Consider the following 20495-nt stretch of genomic DNA (forward strand, 5'->3'; position numbering starts at 1 on the left):
AATTCTGCAAATGCCCCCTTCCCCGCCAGCCCCTCCCTGAACCTGAGTGCTTGCCAAGCCAATCTGGTTTCCTGCAATCCGCACTGGGATAGAAAGTGCATTAGCGCAGGAAGGAGGTTTTGGCTGCTGATTGGACAGCTGCTGGCATATCCAGACAATTCAGGCTGGTGACACCGGAGGGATGAAAAGGAGGGGTAAGGACCAGAAACTAGGAGTAAGCCTCCCGTCTCCCCCTTGGACACCGGAGGGATGAAAAGGAAGGGTTAGGACCAGAAACTAGGAGTAAGCCTCCCGTCTCCCCCTTGGACAAAGGGGTGTCCGCTGATACTGAGGATGTGGGGCAGAGAAGAGGAATGCCGCCATGTCACTGACAGCTTCACCTTCCATGAAACTCTAGGGTAAAAGCAGATCATAGAGAGAGTGAGAGCCCTTCAGTGCAAGCCTTTCATGGATGAGAAAACTGACGCTCAGAAACGCAGATGACAGATTCAGGACAAGAAGCCATCTCTCCTGACCCCAGCCAGCGCTCCCCGTTCTCACCTTCTGTTGTCATCACCGCACAGCTCCCTCTGCATGAGTCCACCACCCCCTTTAGTCCCATGCCTCAGGTTCCCTGTGCATGAAATATTCTGCAGCATAGAGAGGAGAACTAGGACAGGAGATGTGTGGGAGACCATCCTGGGGATGATGTTCAAGGGCTCCCCATCTGTATGGAGAGGGAGCACCCCTAACGGTTCTCCCTCCCTCCTGCAGCAAGTGAGATTGGAGTCCCCCGGTGGGAAGGGCACATGAGAAAAGCCGTGGCAGCTGTGATGTAGACCTTGACCCCTTTGAGCTCCTGACTCCATATGTAAAATGCGTGCAGGAATGCCATCTTCAGCATCATTGTGAAGAGTATGAGATATCTGGGGTTTTAAAATTATTTTTATTTATTTATCTATTTTTTTTTCAATGAGCAGGGAATTTTATTTTTATTTTATTTTTTCGATCTCTATTGCTGAGAGTATTACAGATGTCCCGCCGCACCCCAGGCCTTTACCAGCCTATTGCCTGTGTCCATGGGCAATGCATATGTGTGTATAAGTTTTTTGGTTAATCTCTTCTCATTCTCCCCTCCCCACCTCTTCCCTCTGAGATTCCTCAGGCCACTGGTTCTAGTTTATTCATCAGTTTATTTTGTTCATGAGACTCCACATTTAAGTGAGATCATGCAATATTTGTCTTTCTCTGATTGGCTTATTCCACTTTGTATAATAATCCCCAGGTCCTGCCCTGTTGTCTCGCCTGCATAGTATTCCATTATGTAAATGAGATATCTATTTTAAAATACTGCCTTGACCGCTAGTAGTTGGCCCTGTCCTTTACACGAGGCTTAAGATTGGGGGGCTGTCAAGAGTTTTCTATTATCCTATAGACACGGACTTCTGATCGATCCCAAACTCAGAGGAAAGCCTGTAGATGAAGGCACATGACACAGGTTCTTTGAGATTGGGACCATACCCGGGATGTAAACTTGCTTCCCCGGCTCTCTTTACGGATGGATAACGTGCTCATTCTTGCCTTGGTGCCTGCCCTCCCCCTGAAATGCTCTCCTCCCACCTGCTCAAACGGCCCCATCTCTGTAGTGAAGACCGCCTCCCGGAACACTCTAACCCTCACCGACATTCCCCCTCTCTCTAATGACTCAGCATCTCATATTTTTGTATCGTGTCTTTTAACAAGATTGTAAGTTCCAAGCTCTGTGGGGTTTGACTCAGTGGATAGAGCGTCGGTCCTCAAACTGAAGATCGAGGGTTTGATTCTGGTCAAGGGCACATACCTCCTTGCAGGCTCGATCCCCGGCCCCAGTCGGGGTGCGGTGCAGGAGGCAACCAACCAATGTGTCTCACATCGATGTTTCTATCTCTGTCTCTCCCCTCCCTTCCACTCTCGCTAAAAAAATCAATGGAAAATATATCCTCAGGTGAGACTTCACAACAACAAGAAAATTGTAAGTTCCTAGAGGGCAGAAGAAATCACATCTTGTTAACTTTTTTTATTGATTTCAGAGAGGAAGGGAGAGGGCAAAAGAGATAGAAACAGCAGAAATGAGAGAAAATCATTGATCAGCTGCCTCCTGCACACCCCTCCTGGGGATCGAGCCTGCAACCCGTGCAAATGCCCTGACCAGGAATCAAACCATATCCTCCTGGTTCATAGTTCGACACTCAACCACTGAGCCACACCAGCCGGTGTATCTTGCTAATTTTTAAGTCTCCTTTGTGGTGGTCTAACGCAAAGTCCAGCATGTGTATTAACCAAGGCGGAGGGGCTCAGTTTGCATAAGACCATTTTTCTGCACGCTCCCTCACCCTAGCTTTCCTATTCCAGATTCTTCTATATACAGTATAGGCAAAAAGAAGCTATATCCAAGGAGGTGGCTACGAAAGAGAGCTTATCCACTTGCTTAACCATCTGAGGCTTCCTATGCTTGTTCATTCATTTCTTCATTCATTAAGGAGAGACAGTACCTATACCCGCCAAATACAATCCATGCTGGGGGACTCTGGACAGAGACGGGCCAAGGCCTGGGAGACTCCACCGGACCTTGAGCCAGCAAATGCTCTGGAGTTATTTACATCAATAGAGAAGTGCTGGCTGCTTTCTGTGCATTCGCTATTCAAAGAGCTTTACCTGTATCTACCCGTATAAACCTTACAACAGCCTTTGAAGTAGGGGCTGTCACTACCCCCACTTTGTAGATAATGAAACGGAGGCACAGAGATGCTGAGTCACTCGCCCAAGGTCTCAGGCTAGAAACCTACACAGCCGGGTGGAAGCCAGGCCGTCTGGCTCAGAGCCCAGGCACTGGAGCATCCACTGCCCGGCACCTCAGGTCAGTCTCAGGGCACTGAGGCTGGAGGCACGCAGGCAAGGGCATGATGCCACTGAGAGACTTCAGAGCCCTGGCAAGGTGGGGCGACTGAAGAGTCAGAGACTCCCCTTCTGGCCGCTGTGAGCCCCTACCTTCAAGGATATCCTGAGCCACTCCTGTGGGCTGCCACTTGGAGCTCAGCTGACACAGGGCTTCCGAGAGGCAGCTGGCATTCTGTCAGGGATGAGCATATTAGCCGGGCTCCAAACACAGGCCTCTCTGCTCCCAAACGTGTCCTTTCCATTTCTGTGCCATTCTGCCCTGCTCTCATCTTGTAAAAACCCCAAAGATCCCCCCCACTTTTAGATCACCTAGCGACAGCCACACTAGTCTGTATCCTCAGTCCAGGGGGAGTTTAGGAGCAATGCAAAGGAAGAAGCCCCCTGAGGTCTGGAAAGACCATTAGAAGATGCTGAAGAGTGGATCCTCATAGTATTGGTTGTTGAGAAAAATGGGGTTACAGGCAAGGGGTCCACCACCCCTTGGGCAGATAGGGAGCCAGGACCCTGGTGGGTATCCTTAAAGAGAGGGAGGAGAGAACTCAGAGCTTCAAACCCATATGCCCATGGCGATAGCTGGCATTGCCCACATAGGCATTCGGAGCAAGAGTTCCTAGAGGAACCCTCACTGGTCACTTCTATCGTCACCCGTGGAAACCCAGCACCTCCTTCGTGTTGTCAAAGCCAGCACAGGCCCAGAGGGCGCACCAACCAAGCCAGCCTCACTCCTGATGGCATGAGATTAGCAGACCAGTGTGACAGAGCAGGGAAGTAGGGCCCCCTGGGGAGGACTTCAGTGGAAACGGAAGGAGTGGGGACATACTCTCTCCACGCCAGCACTCTCTTATGAGGTCTACACTCCCAGGTGCAGCTCACGATGTAAATCGCCCACATGCAGGGGGAAGGAGGAAGGTGGATTGCAGTGGATAATGTTTACTCTGGTGCACCAAGTGGGTTGTTTTCCATGGCCTGTGAGGATGTAGCCCCTGCCCCCCTCGATGACTGCCCCCTCCCTCTCTCCCCTGGCTCATTGTGCTTCAGCCTCACTAGCCCGCTCCTTACTCCTTGAACATGCCTCAGGGCCTTGCCCTTGCTGTTTCCTCTGTGTAGAAGAGTCTTCCGCCAGATATCCAATAACTCTCTCCTCCTTTCATGTCTGCTCAGACATCACCTTTTCAGATAGTGACCTGACCTCCCCATGTACAATGCACCCTCCCCTCCCAGCAGCACTCTGGTATACCCTAGTGCTGCTCCATTTTCTCTAGACACTCATCCCCACCTGAGTGTGTGTGTGTGTGTGTGTGTGTGTGTGTGTGTGAGAGAGAGAGAGAGAGAGAGAGAGAGAGAGAGAGAGAGAGAGAGAAAAGAAGGAGAAGAAGAAGAAGAAAGAGAAAGAGAGAGAGAGAGAGAGAGAGAGAGAGAGAGAGAGACCTAGGCCCTAAGAGAACACAGACTCCATGAGAACAAACCAGGTTTTGTTTGTTTCTGTATCTCTATACCTGGAACAGTGCCCAACACACAACAGCACTCAGTATACTTATAGAATCAAATTGAATTCTGCCCTAGTCTCCGAATGATTTCCTTCTGAATCAGGCCAGCGGTTTCCCTGTTTGCTGTTCCTGTTGTTTTCTGGACCCATAAGTAAAGTGTAGAGTGTGCTGGTTCTCATAGTCACGGGGCGATCACAGCCCTGGAGACACAGCTTCACCCATGTTCCTGCCACCCCAGGGTGACTCCCCCACACCACACACTCTCCCTTATCATGCTCATGCCTGCCCCGCCCACCCCAGCTTGTGCAGCGTTCCCCACCAAGCAAGAACTCCCTTCTGCTCACCTAAATCCCACTCAAACTGTCAAACTACACCCTACTTGACTTCTTTCTCTCTGTTCACTGGATTTTCCATTCTCCGAGCCCAGGTGTCTTCCACATCATTTAGCACCGAACGTTTAAAATGTGCTCATCTCATCGTCCTAATCAGACTGCAGCTCTCCGGGGACAGGCAGCATGCCTCCCACATCTTCTGCCTCCTCCTGGAAAAACACCATGCAGGGAGACAGTGCTGTCTCTTTCCCGCTGATGTGGCTCCCGCTACCGCCATGCAGGTGTTGCTTAGAGCACTGAGTGAGCTCGGGAAAAACCTGGGAAAGAGAAAGTCTAAGACAGACCTGTGCCCATTTGGTCCCTTAGCATCCATTAAGGGCCCAGCATGGTGCTAGCCAGTCAGAAGGCAAGTTCTGGAATCACAGAACGCCGAGCTGGAAGGAACCTTGGGAGGTACCTGGTTCAAGTGCTGGTGTCAGTTAGGAGACTTAAATGCAAGCAATGGAAACTGACATGGGCTTCCCGAGGCAGGAAAGGAATACATTAAAAGGATAGTGGGGGAGTAGGAGAACAGGGCCTAGAGCTCTGCTTCCCGGAGCAAAGCCCAGCATCATGGTCAGGGGAGTACTGTTGCCACTCTCGGGGGCACTGGACTTCGTGGCTTATACTTCCTGTTTGTGATGCTCCCAGGAGGATCCTCCATTGTCCTTGCTTCTTTAACTCAGATTCTGGCCAGTACATGTCACCAGTCTCCACTCCAGCTAAAAAGGAGGGCAGGAAACAAGCATATTTTCTCACTAGAGGCCCGGTGCATGAAATTTGTGCATGGGTGGGGTCCCTAGGCCTGGCCGGTGATCAGGTTCCCTGCCTCTTCCTTCCCCCGCTGCCTGCATGCCGCCACCACGTGGTTCCCCGCCTCCCTGCCTCCCCACTTTCCCCCTTCCTCCTTCCCTCACCACCCACGTTTGCCACCACCCACCCTCTGTTCCCCATCCCAGCCTGGGGCCCGGCCCAGAGAGGGGAGGGGCCGGGAGGTTGGCCAGTAGGCCCCCATCAGGTGATCGGGGCCTGCTGGCCATGGGGAGGGACAGGGAAGGGACCTGGGAGGTTGGCCACCGGCCCCAAGGAGGGAGCCAGCCCTCAGTCCCCCTGGGAAAGGGGCCACATCCACTGCCACCCACCCCCAGTTCCCTGTCCCAGCCCTGGGGCCCAGCCTCAATCAGGTGATCGGGGCCTGCTGGCCAAGGGCAGCTCCTGTATTGAGTGCCTGCCTCCTCGTGGTCAGTGCACTTCATAGCAACCAGTTGTTCTGGTCGTTTTGGTTGTTCCAGTCATTCCGTTGTAATGGTCATTTAGGCTTTTATATAGATAGATAGATTCTTTGGTGAGATGTGGGCTCTGCTTCTGACCAAAAATTTTTAGATGAGGATTTCACCAAATGGAGGAAGGGATTCAAGGACAAATGTCCACCTACCCCTCATATTAGAGCAGAGTCAACAGCGATCCAGAGATGGAGCGAATGACCTCGGTCACATCATAAATCACAAGGAGCTAGGACAGCAGCCCAGGTCTCCTGACTCCATGTCATATATTCTTTCCACTTGCCAAAGTGTAAAAGAAGCAACTAGTGTGAAAATTAATCAAGGAATCCTCAACTAAAACTGGAGTTGGGAAGACCTGTAGCGGGAGCTCTCACGCCCTGCCACTCATCAGTTACCCCAAACAGGAAGAGGTCACTTGCAGACCCCAACAGGAGGAGATGTACCTTGTACCTTGCACTCCCAAACAGGAAGTGCAATTACTTTACTACCCCATCACAAGGAAGAAGATTTTCCTCCTGCCCAGCAACAATCCCAGCCAACTGAAACACCACAGCTCAGCCAATAAGAAACCATCGTCACCTGAACTCTTGCTTTCCTCCAATGAAACTTCATTTTTCTCTTGCAGATGACTTCCTTGTCCAACTTCTCTCTACAAAGCCTGGGAGTATCTCTCTGCTTGCTAGATAAGATGCTGCCTGATTCATGAATCATTTAATAAAGCCAATTATATCTTCAAATTGACTCAGATTTTGGTTATTAACACTAGCTAAAAAGTTAGAGGCAAAACAGGACAAACCGTAGGGAGCAAATGGTCAATGATTTGTGTCCCTGGCAGCTATTTCAGGTAATTACTGACTCTTAGATTTGATCACCACAGTTTTTCAACATTTACTTCTCACAATAGACATTACCTCCTCTAGGGCAGCTCTCCTGAATCACCACGCCCCTTGGTTCCCTGACTTAACTCGGCCGCAGCCATCACTATTTATGTTGCAATATCAACGTGTGTGTCTGCCTCCTCACCAGGCTGAGAGCAACTTGAGGTGCAGTACTGACCCAGGATTATTATGGAGCGAGGGATCATCATGAACATGCCCTGGGAGCACTGCAGGCAGTCACATTGATGACAGTCTCCTGTCCCTATAACATTGACACCATCCCTCCCTGGGTCAATACTATTCCCGTCTTTCACCTCATGTTTGCAGGATGCCTGAAATCGCTCTCTCCGAGCATTCTTGTGATAGATCCCAGTGACAGCACAAAGCACAAACCCCAGAGGCTGGCACTTGAGGTGGCCTCCTAAGGTCATGGCCAGGTTTCTTCCTGGTGGGAGGTAGAAAGCAAATGGCAGCGTTGGCAAAGCAGCTGTGTGAGGCCAGGAGGCAGAAGTCTAAGCTGAGCAGCCCCTGACAGGACAGAAAGTGCCGGCAGGTGCCTGGTGGTAGAAATCTCTCTGGGTTTCTGGGCCTTGGAAATAACAGGAAGGGGCCTGCAGAGATGCTGAGTCAACAAGAACAATGTCACAGGGATGAGGTAAGCGCTCCCTGGAGGGACACGCGGCCATCCCTTCACCTTGGAATGAAAATGCTTTCATACCTGTTTGAAAATCTTCTCAAGTTCACTGTAGCACTCCCTACTCTTCATTTTAAGTATGCCCAACCTCTGCACTGACCCACACGTGAAATTTGCAGTGCCGCCGAACCGGTTTGGCTCAGTGGATAGAGCATCAGCCTGCGGACTCAAGGGTCCCAGGTTCGATTCCGGTCAAGGGCATGTACCTTGGTTGCGGGCACATCCCTACTGGGGGGCCTGCAGGAGGCAGCTGATCAATCTCTCTCATCAATGTTTCTGGCTCTCTATCCCTCTCCCTTCTTCTCTGTAAAAATTCAATAAAATATATTTTAAAAAAAATTTGCAGTGCCATCTCTGGGGCTTCTATTGCCTGGCTCAGAGAGTCCTTCCTTATGTCTACCCTTTAAATTCTCACATCCTGGGCGACCTAGCTCAGGTGCTGTCTCCTCCAGAAGCTTCTCTGGCCACACCTAGTTCTTTGTAACATGCCAGGGCAATAATTGCTTCTACCATTGGCTTCTACACTTTTTCCTTGTTGTAGTCTATACTATACTATGTTCTGAATACAGGACATGTCTCCTAAAGTAGATTATAAGTGTTTCAATGGCTAAACATGTCAGAAGTTCCCTTTTTCTCCATAACATTTTGCACAAAGCTGTGCACAATAATTATGTACATCAATAATGTTAAACAATAAATATTATCACCAGAGGAAAAGGAAGGTGTGAGGAAATAGAAAAGGGTGTAGGGGTGGTGAATACACAATACAACGTAGAGATAATATATTATAGAATTGGACATTTTTAATTTAAATAAAAAAACAATAAATATTATAACCAAAAAAACCTGTTGAAATTACATCATCAAATTCTTTATTCTACATTATTTACTTGGCTGCCATTTTAAGTGATTTATTAATTTTTAGTAACCTCTTCTTTTAATTTAATCTCATTATCAAAGTAATGCATACTGACATATTACATACAAAATAATACACACACCAGAGGTTGGCTCAACCACACTTTCTTGGACATTTCTCCCTGTCATTATGAGGCTGGAAAAGCTAAGATACTCAACTTCCCATTATTCCTTGGAGCTGAGGAGGGGCAGAGGGCACACATTTGAACTTTGGCCAATAGGACTGAAGTGGTGGCCTGTTGTGTGGCCAGGTCTCCCTTATTTATTCTTTCTGCCTGGGGCGCAGGCATGGCTGCTAGAACTTCAGCAGCCAACTTGTGGCCGAGGGGACAAGTGTGAGGAAGAAGACAAAAGTCTCAAAGATGCTGGTCTTCCCAAGATGCTGAGCCAGGGCTAGAATCCATCCATTTTGAGATTTCTAGTTAGTGGAGGGGGAATCTATTAAATTGATCCACTAAAGTCGGGTTTTTGTAATTTATAGGCAACCAACAGCTTTCCTAACTCATATACACGTACACTGTCAAAAAAAACAGAGAAAAGCACAAAGATGGAAAATCATGTCACCTGACCACTATGGCTGCAGATGACTCCATTTTTTCCTAAATATGGATAAACTACATTTTTCAATAAAAATGAGATCTTTTAATTATATGGTTTTCTATAATTATTGAACTATGTATTTTGGACATTTTAAAACTTTGCCATTAAGAAGTACTTTATAACATTATTTTAGGTTGTATATACCATAATTTATTTTATTAACTTCTTTCCACTTGGTTGGATATCAGATTCTTCAGAACACATCACTTTTTGTAATCATTGTTGTAGAAATATCCTTGTTTTTGCATAACTTCATAATGATGTTATTAAGATTTTTTTCTTAGAAATAAAATTTGTAAAAGTTTGCCTATCTTTAAGGTATATGATAAACTATGCTAATTTGCTAATTTTTCTTCTACAAATTTTGTATTTTTCTCATAAGCACAAATTATAAAACATATATTTTTAACAAAATATTTATGAGTTCAAGAATATTTAAAGGAAAATACATGCCTAAAATAACACCAAGCTAAATAACCAAGCTTCACAAATATGTCATAATTAAAAGTGTTTGTTTGGGCATTCAAAAATTTATCCCACCATCACACCACCACCATAGCCTCCATCTTTGTCTCTATTTTAAGAGAAAGACATGGACAAAATCCAAACAATTGAATTCCAGAAATAAAAAACAGTCAAAATGAAGATGAAATACACTCCCTAGGGAATTTTGCATGGGAGGATAGAGGGGTCAAGTATTTGAAGCACATTTTTCTAAAGGACATGGCCAGATTAAGGGAGATAGTGGAGGGAGCAATGTTGTGAAAACAGAAAAACATGAAGAATAAGATTACTTTCTAGAGTAGATGAGTTAGAGGTTTCGAGGAATTGCTGAGCCCTAGAGAATAGCTGGGGAGAGGAGATGTTAATAGGAGACTCTGTGAACTATACTTATATCCCCCCGAGGTACTCGGGGAGATAGCAGTAACAATCTGACCTCCGCTTAGATCGTTGTTCTTTAGATGTGACATAACTCCATGAGTCTTCTAAGTGAGTTAATATTTTTACAAGGGTTACACAAGATATAGTTTACTCATCTTTAGCTTGTTGCCCACTACTGCTGCCCATTCTTTCTACTCTCAACCTGCTTCCTCATGATGGCAGAGACCATCTGAAGACTCACTCTACAAAGACCTCTAGTATCTTCAATGTCTTTACCACAGCCTCAGCTCACACATCAAACAGGAACATGGGTCAGTTTTGCCAGTGTCTGATATCTCTCTTGCATTCCTGATATTATTAATTTATGACTTCTCTTTTTATTTGTTGAGTTGCTAGAGGTTTATACATTTTATTTATCTTTTTAAAGAATAAGTTTTTGTTCTGGTTTTTTTTTCATTTTCTCTATTTTTGCCAATTATCTGTTTTATTGATTTCTGCTCTTTATTTTCCCTTCTAGGTACTTTAGGCTTAATTCACTCATTTTTTTCTAGCTCTTCAAAGTGAAAATGCACCTTATTGAACTTCTATTATGTCTTCAAGTTCATTAATCTTTTTTTTCCAGTCTCCAAACTTTTATTAATCCCATCCAGTGAATATATATATATATATATATATATATATATATATATATATATATATATATATATTCCTAGAAGTTCCATTTGTTTTTTTTAATATATTTTTTCTTTACTCATATGTTTCTTTGAATTCTTGAGCATATTTATGTTAGTTGTTTTAAAAGTCCTGGTTAACTAATTTCATTATTTCTGTCATTTTTGTGGCTATTTCTATTGGTTGATGCTTTTCTTAAATATGGATCTCATATTTTTGCTTCTTCGTAGTCTAGTAATTTTTCATGAAATGCTAGAAATTATTATTTATATTTTGTGTGATGAACATTTTTAATATATTACAAGTATTACACTTTATTCTGGCAGACAGTTACGTTTCTTACAGATATGCCTAATCCTTCCAGAGCTTCTTTTTAAGCTTTATTATAGTGGCTTTAGAGACCCCTCTGGAGTTTCCACTGTAAGCCCTGTAAAAATGCTCAGTGAGGACCCTAAACTGCTGGTCAGAAGTCAAACATCTTCCAGACTATGTTCAGTTCTGTGTTCCCCTGAATTCTCCTTAGACTGGCCTGGTAGAGTTTCTCCCCAGGCATGTGTAGTTTATTACTGAGCAACAGCTTTAAGGGGACTACCTTGTAGAATTTTGGAGCTCTTTTCCCATGCAGCTCCCTCCTCTCTGTCACACTGTTACAGAAATTCTGACTACCTTAGCCTTCCCAAACTCTCTTCTCTGAAAGGCTGCTTTTCTATTTGGGGTTACCACCGTGTGCTGACATCCAGAAAGTGCCTCCAGGCAGAAAGCTGAAGCAATCTTAGAGCTCCCCTTATCCTTTTTCTTTCCCTTGGGACCACAGTCCTTAACTACTCATCGCCCAACGTACAAAATAGAACTGGGACACACTAATGCCTGATACATTTTCCCAGCTTTCTAGTTGTTTACAGCAGGAAGGTAAGTATAGCCGCAGTTGTTCCAACATGAACCGATGTGGAAGTCTTGTATCTGTATTGGAAACTAAGCTACAAAACCATCCTAGGTTTGAGCAATGGAGAGCTACAGAACAAGCACCCAGAGATGTAGTGTGGCTCTGAAAACAGGGCTAAAGGCAAGAGATCTCCAAGAAGATAAAGTACAAGGGATAAATAAAATTCAGAACTTCTTTTACTGTCACCCTTTTCACCTGGCGAGATTTTCTTGGGTAAAACTCTAGAATTCCTGTTGTAATATTTAGTTATCCTAGACCAGAGAAGCGCTGAATTCCAACTGCCCAGGGGCAATAGAAGAAGTTATTTGAGGCCTCACAGGGTAGAACTGAGCTCACAATTTATATTTTTATAAATACAAGTTTTACATTTATATTTAAATGAGTATTTCTATTTCTAATAAGATGAGTTCAAAATGTATACTTTTCCTTGTTTGACACAAGTCCTTCTGACTGACTCTTTACTTCAAGTTAATGTAAGTTACCTGTTGGAGACAAGTCCTTTCAATTCCCTTCTCTAAGGATCGCACAGGATAAAGGTGATATGTTCAATCTTCATTTCTAAAGTATCAAAGAGAATTAACTGTTCATGTGGTCCCCTGGGTCTAATTAGACTAGACCAGTGGCCGGCAAAATGCGGCTCGCAAGCCACATGTGGCTCTGTGGCCCCTTGAGTGTGGCTCTTCCACAAAATACCGCGTGTGGGCACACATGTACAGTGCGATTGAAACTTCGTGGCCCATGTGCAGAAGTCGGTATTTTGTGGAAGAGCCATTAAGAGGCCAAAGAGCCTCATGTGGCTCGCGAGCCACAGTTTGCCGACCACTGGCACTAGACTAAACCTCAAGAGCATATGTCACTGCTATCACGCTAGTTCCTCTCCATCACCTTGCTCTAGACTATTGCCACCAGTCATCCCCATTCCCATCTAGCCTCCTCGTGCTGGCTGTTAATAATTTCTATAATGCAACCCTAATTGCATTATTCCTGGTGATAAAACCTTTGTAATTCCACATTGCTACAAAGCTTTCTACAATGTGGCCACAACTTTCTCTTTTGATGTTTTGTTCCGGGATTTTCCTTCATACTGCATTCTAGCAAGACATTAATTTCTGGTTCCTGTGCATTAAAAGTAATTTTCCAGCTTTCTCTCTCTCTCTCTCTCTCTCTCTCTCTCTCTCTCTCTCTCTCTCCCTCTCTCCTCTCTCTCTCTTTCCTCTCTCTGGAATAATTTTCTTATCCAAAATATTTCAATATAAAACATTACTTCTCTTTGAAAGCCCCACTCTAAAACAATCATATTCATGAAAACTAATATTTTTAGAAGAAATCTCTTTCTCATAGAACTTAATCAGAACCTCATTTGTCATGTGTCTCTGTCTACTTTATAACCACTACTGTAACCCTCTTGGCCTCAGAGTCTATACATCATTCTATTTTGTGGTTCTTTAATGAACTGAGTTGCACATGAGCATGCTCAGTGAATGGTTATTAAGAAGTTGAACAATTATATGTCTGTATATAGTCCTTGTAATTCTTGCCAAGTAATTTAAGATGTATTTGTTTGAAACATATGAATTTGCTGTAGGTCAAAAATAGTCAAATCAGCAATTTAAGACTGAATTTAATTCAGTCTTTGCCCAGCCCCATTATAATATGCACTACCTGTAGCAAATTATATGACATTATTAAAATCATAGGTGAGTGAGTAAAAAAGCTATGGTATGTTTATACAATGGAATACTATGCAACTGTAAAAAAGAAGGATCTTTTACCCTTTGTGGCAGCATGGATGGATCTGGAGAGTATTATGCTAAGTGAAGTAAGTTAGTTAGGGAAAGACAAATATCACATGATTTCACTTATAAGTGGAATCTAAAGAACAAAATAAACTGATGAGCAAAATAGGGCCAGAAGTATGGATGCATGGAACAGAATAACAGACCTCAGTGTGTGGGTGGGGGGGGGGGAGGTGCGATGGGAAAAGGACAGGAAGAGATTAACCAAAGAACATATATGCATATATGCATAACCCATGGACACAGATAATGGCATGGAGAAGGCCTGGAGTGGGGGTTGGGTGGAGGGGGCAAGAAGGGAGAAAATGGGAGACATCTATAATGCTGTCAACAGTAAAATTAAATTAAATTAAATTTTAAAAAATCCTAAGATTCTAATTATTCAGGAGCAAAGGATTTTCACTAATTAAATAAAAAATTGTCAAAAATAATTGTTGAACTTTCAGTCAAGATAGATTAATGTGGTGTTTGCATCCTCTCACAATCACATCAAAAATACAACAGCCCTGCCCTGGCCATTGTGGCTCAGTTGACTGGGCATGGTCCTGTGCACTGAAGGGTTGCCTGTTCGATTCCCTGTCAGGGCACATGCCAGGGTTTCAGGCTCAATCCCTGGTGGGGGCATGCGGGAGGCAGCAATTGATGTTGCTCTTACATCAATGTTTCTCTCTCCTCTCTCTCTCTTTCTCTCCTTTTTCTAAAAATCAATAAAAAAACATGTACTTAGGTAAGGATTCTAAATAAATAAATAATAAAAGTATCATCAAATACTTAAAAAAATACAACTAAACTACAAGACAATCATCATTCAGAACCACCTGAAATATAGCTGAATGGAAGTTCTACAACTAGAGATATATAGAAGAAGCCACATCAAGACTGGTAGGAGGAGCAGAGACAAAGAACAGGCTGATCCCACACCCACCTGTGGCAGATAAAAATCAGGAGGGCTATCTCAGTTGCAGAGGTCCCCCCTGAGGAGCTGAAGGGGTCCAAGCCCAACACCAGGTCCCTCAGCCCAGGGTTCCAGTGCCCAGAAGAGAAGTCCCCTGGCCAGTGTGGCTCAGTTTGTTGGAATGTCATCCTGTACACTGAAAGTTTGTGGGTTCAATTCACAGTTGGCACATACCTAGGTTATGGGTTTGATTCCCAGTTGGGGCATGCTTGAGAAGGCAGCCAATGGATGTTTCTCTCTCTCTCTCTCTCTCTCTCTCTCTCTCTCTCTCTCTCTCTCTCTCTCTCTTCCCCTTTATCCAAATTCAATAAGCATGTCCTCAGTTGAGGATTTAAAAATAAAATAAAAACAGCTGAGATTGTGGCTGAGTGAGATGGAGAGCTTCTGGAGTCCCAGGCAGTTCCTTTTAAAGGGCCAGTGCTGTTTCTCTTAAAGGGCCAGAGCATGGACTTACTCAGACTCACTCCCTCCGAGTTCCAGGCCTTGGGCAGCAGCTCAAAAGGCACCAGGGCAATATGGGGAGGAACTGAATAGCCTGGTATCAGGTCAAGAGCTGGAGGGGCAGCTTCCTCCCAGACAGAAGTGCTGGCAGAAGCCATTGTTCTTTTTCTGAGTCCTTCCTCCACAGAACTGACAGGTGAGTGCCATATCTGAGTTTCTATCAACCTGGCTATCACTGTTAACTCCACCCTGGTGATTCCCGAAGACCCCACCTCACCAACTCTCAGACTCACTCAAGCTGTTTCCAGTGGCATTTTCATATGAATGGCCTGTCTTGGCTCATGCCCTAGACTTTCCTAAAATCTTTCAAATGAGCAGCATCTGGCTTCAGTATGCTCCTGTACCTCACTAACTGGCCCCAGGCCCAGTATTAATGGCAGCCAGCCTTGGTTCATAGATTGGCCTTTCCTGGGCACCTCCAAGCCCAGCACAAGCAGCAGCCATTTGCAGATCACTTTGTAGCTAATGCTGGGGGTCCCCAGGCAGAACACAGGCAGACCTTGGCCTGCACCTTCTGGGAGGCCCCAGTGCCAGTATACCCTGTGGACAGTTTCAGACCATGTTGAAGCAACACAATCAAGGGCCAGATTCAGCAAGCACCAGAACCCCACTGAACTAAGTCCTACTCTGTGAGGTGGGCCTCTGCACAGCTGATCCTCCACAATGGTCACAGCCAGTTCTTGCAGACCGCTGGCCTGGGTGTAAATCCCTCCCATTGACAAGCCAACAGCAATCAAGACTCAACTACAACAGGAGGGTGTACACAGCCCACACAAGAGGGAGCATCTGGGGTGCACAGCTTGGGTGAACAGGGAGGCTGTGCCACTGGACCCTATAGGACACCTACTACATTAAGCCACTCCACCAAGCCTGGGAGACATGGCAGCTCTACCTAATACATAGAAATAAACACATGGAAGCTGTCAAGATGAGGATACACTAACTGAAATGAAGAACAATTTACAGGGGATCAATAGTAGAGTAGATGAAGCTGAGAATCAAATCAACAATCTGGAATATGAGGAAGTAAAAAACACCCAAGCAGAAGAACAAAAAGAAAAAAGAATTTAAAAATATGAAGATAGTGTAAAGAACACTGGGACAACTTTAAGTGTAACAACATTTGCAACACACAAACAACATTTTCAACACACAAACATTTGCATTATGGGGGTGCAAGAAGAAGAAGAGAGAGCAAGTAATTGAAAACCTATTTGAAAAAAATGACAAAAAACTTCCCTAACCTAGTGAAAGAAATAGACATATAAGTCCAGGAAGCACAGAGAATCTCAAACAAGATGAACCCAAAGAGGCCCACACCCAAATACATCGTAATTAAAATGCCAAAGGTTAAAAGCAAAGAGAGAATCTTAAAAGCAGTAAGAGAAATGCAGTAGTTTCCTACATGGAGCTCCATAAAACTGTCAGCTGATTTCTCAACAAGAATGTTGTAGGCCAGAAGAGAGTGGCAAGAAATAGTCAATAGAACCAGAGACATAGAAGCAGCGAACAGACTGTCCAAGGCCAGACACCCAGGCCAGACTGTCATGTGTGTTGCAACATGAGGGGAGGCGGGGGGTGACAGGGTAAGAGATCAACCAAAGGACTTGTATGCATGAATATGAGCATAACCAATGGACACAGACAGTAGGGGGGTGAGGGCATGTGCTGGGGGATGGGAGCAGCCAGGGAGAGGTCAATGGAGGGGAAAGGAGACTCATGTAATATTTTACACAATAAAGAATTTAAATTTTAAAATAATAATAATGATAATAAATTAAATTAATTTTTTTACAAAAGAAATATTCAAAGTGATGAAAAGCAAGAACCTATGGCCAAGATTACTCTAGCCAGCAAAACTGTCATTTAGAATTGGAGGTGAGATAAAGAGCTTCACAGATAAGAAAAAGCTAAAGGAGTTCATCACCACCAACCCAGTGTTACATGAAGTGTGAAAGGGTCTTCTTTAAAAAGAGGAAGGAAAAAAATAAAAAATATAACAATAAAATGGCAATAAATACATATCTATCAGCAATTGAATCTAAAAAAAAAAATAAATAAATAAATTGGCAAACAGAACATAGATACAGAGAACATTTTGATGGTTTCTAGATTGGAGGGAGGTTGGGAAGTTGGGTGAACAAGGTGAAAGGATTAAGAAGTCCAAATTTGTAGTAACAGAATAGTCATGAGATGGAAAGTACAGCATAAGGAATATAGTCAGTAATCTATATATATAAAAGGCTAATATGCAAAATGTCCCCTCAGGAGTTCGACCAGGAGACCAGGAGTTCGATTGTTCACTATGACATGCGCTGATCATTCACTATGACATGCAGAATGAAGGAAGGCCTTGGCCAGCAGCCAGGGAAGGGAGGCCCCGGCTGGCAGCCAGAAGGCCCCAATCAGCCCTGATCGCTGGCCAGGCCTAGGGACCCTACCCATGCATGAATTTTATGCACTGGGCCTCTAGTATTCTAATAACTATGCATGGTGTTGGATGGGTAAAAGATTTATCAAGATGATCAGTTAGTAAGTTATATAATGTCTAATAACTGGGGTGTACACCTGAAACTAATATAATATTGTATGTCGACTGTAATTGAAAAATAAAAAAAGATTTTTTTTAATCTATTAAATTAAGAATGTTATAAAAATGTTTTCTGTGGCACTTTCCTTCTTTTTCTAAATATAGCTCTGGCTGTTTTGGAATAATATTTAACTCATTATATGTGATTGCAAGCTCCTTATATGCCTTGGAATTCAGAATTTCATGCTTTCATAGTCATGATTGATTACATTTAACTTTATGACATTTGTGCTAAATATATGAATGCTTGTAGATATGTTCCAGTAATTAAAATGCTAAATTAAAGTGATTTGAACTAGTTTTTTTTTAATATATTTTTATTGACTTTTTAGAGAGAAGAAGGGAGAGGGATAGAGAGTTAGAAACATTGATGAGAGAGAAACATCAGCCAACTGCCTCCTGCACACCCCCTACTGGGATGTGCCTGCAACCAAGGTACATGCCCTTGACTAGAATCAAACCTGGGACCCTTCAGTCTGCAGGCTGATGCTCTATCCACTGAGCCAAACCAGTTAGGGCTGAACTAGTTTTTTATTTTATCAAATAATAATAATAATCTGTATATATAAAAGGCTGATATGCAAAGTGTCTCCTAGGGAGTTTGACCAGGAGACCAGGAGTTCAATCACTCACTATGACGTGCGCTGACCACCAGGAGGCGGTGTGGAGTAAAGGAAGGCCCTGGACAGCAGCTGGCAGACAGAGGAGGAAGGCCCCAGCTCACAGCCAGAAGGAAGGCCCCTGCTGGCAGCCGGAAGGCCCCAATCAGCCCTGATCACTGGCCAGGCATAGGGACCCTACCTGTGCATGAATTTTGTACACCGGGCCTCTAGTAATAATAATAATTGTTTATGAGAGCAGAAGTGAGTATGAAACAGACACACATCTGTTAAAGAGCTTATACATACAAAAGAAGAGATATCCATTCATATGGAGCTAGCTTAAGTCCAAAAGGGAAATATTGGCACAATACTGGCAAATCTCAGTCAGAACAAGGTGGCATTGGTGAGGGGAGGAGCCAGGGCAACTCTGAAGTCCTCAGCAGTAGGAGTTCCTGGTCTTTTCCTTCTAAACCTCTAACTTTGAGTCTGTTTTGGTTTAAACTTTAAATTCCCAATAGATAGCATCTAAATGACTTGACCAGTTCTTTAGTTAAGGTGAGAAAGTTGCTTAGAGGCTGGCCCTATGGACCAATAGGTGGAGAGGGGCACCAGATATAGACATGATTTTTACAATAAAAAACACAAGTTCAAAAAAAATGTATATGCCATTCCTGGGGAGATGTTTACTCTGCTTTGCTTTCAGGAAAAAAGTATGGGAGGCTTCACGCTAAACGATCTCTATGGTGTCTTCAAACTCTTAATATTTTCTCAGTCAATAGAGGCACAGACAGGGGAAGAAACAGCCTGATGAGTTGAAAAGAGCCATGAACTGGAAACCAGACAACCTTGGTCCTGGTCTTAGCACTGAGCCTAACAGATCACGTGCTTTGAGCAAATCACTTCACCTTTCTGCATTCTATTTCTGGGGCATCTGTAAACAGAGAGGGGTAGGAAAGGGTTTCAACACAACATTTATTATGAGCCTGAAAAAATGCCTTTAAATGACTCCATCAAATGCCTGTGGACAAAATTGAAAATCTAACTTTGAATCACAGGCCCCCAGTCTAACTAAAAACAGACAGTTCCTGGTGAAACATCTCCCCTTTTCCATACCCTGGCCACCTATCTAACTAGACAGACCATGTGCCTTCCTCCTCTGATGCAATGAAAGTCTTTAAAACTAAGCTAAAGGAGAAGATCATTTGGAGAACTTCATCATGGCTTTGACTGCCTTTTAACTCACAAAAAACCATCCTTCATAAAGGCATTATGAGGGTTTAACATATTCTGTACACAGACACTCACAACTAGTTGGGCTCTAACGCGTTTCTACCAGAAGTGTATTGCTGAGAGCTGTGGGTTTGACAGAGCATTACCCAGAGACTAGTCCCTCGGTACGAAACCCTCCTCCCCTTCTGCCTCTGTTTATGCTCTTAGTTCCGAGCCTGGGGAGAAGACAAAAGAGGGTCAGCTCTGACTCACCGGGTGCTGTGAAAGTCTTGACCCCAGTGGGCTGCGGGGCCTGAGATGTTTACTTCATTTCCCTTTCATTCCAAACTCAGCTGGGCTCCCAGAGAAGGAAAGGAGCCCACGTGACTCATCGGTCCAGAAATACTAACTGAGCGCTATTGAGCACTGTGCACCAGGAGGGAACACGAAGAAACATCTCCAGGGCTTCGGGGCTGCTCAGGGACTCTGAGGACCAGCCTGTTCTGACTGCCTGAGACAGCACCAGCCCTGAGAAAGAACACTGTGGCCCTTGGAGTGTGTGTGTGTGTGTGGGGGGGGGGGCTGGGATGGGATGGGAGGTGGCTGGAAAGTGCTCATGGCCTAGGGCAGTGATGGCGAACCTATGACACGCGTGTCAGAGGTGACACGCGAACTCATTGTTTTGGTTGATTTTTCTTTGTTAAATGGCATTTAAATATATAAAATAAATATCAAAAATATGTCTTTGTTTTACTATGGTTGCAAATATCAAAAACTTTCTATGTGACACAGCACCAGAGTTAAGTTAGGGTTTTTCAAAATGCTGACACGCCGAGCTCAAAAGGTTCGCCATCACTGGCCTAGGGGCTTCCATGCAGAAATGCATTTAAACTTTGAAGGGAGGGCTGACTTTCTCCACATTTGAATGGCTGGAAGGGCATGGATGAGTGTCCTAAGGCAGGGCTGCAGAAATATATGTGGAGGCAGCCATGTAACCCTTCCTCTCCTCCAGCCCCAACCCCAGTAACAAACCTAAAAACCTCAAACTTGGGGGGACTAGAGTCAAGTGTTAGATATTTTGGGAACTGGGCTGCTGCCTCCCCCAGAGTTCATTGGCGGAGCCAATTCACAAAGAAATGGAAGGGTAGGGAACAGCACAGGCCAAGGCTGGGGGCCGTAGCTGGCTAGGGCACCTCTG

The sequence above is a fragment of the Myotis daubentonii genome, chromosome 5, assembly GCF_963259705.1.
Source record: "Myotis daubentonii chromosome 5, mMyoDau2.1, whole genome shotgun sequence".
In the NCBI taxonomy this organism is placed as follows: Eukaryota; Metazoa; Chordata; class Mammalia; order Chiroptera; family Vespertilionidae; genus Myotis; species Myotis daubentonii.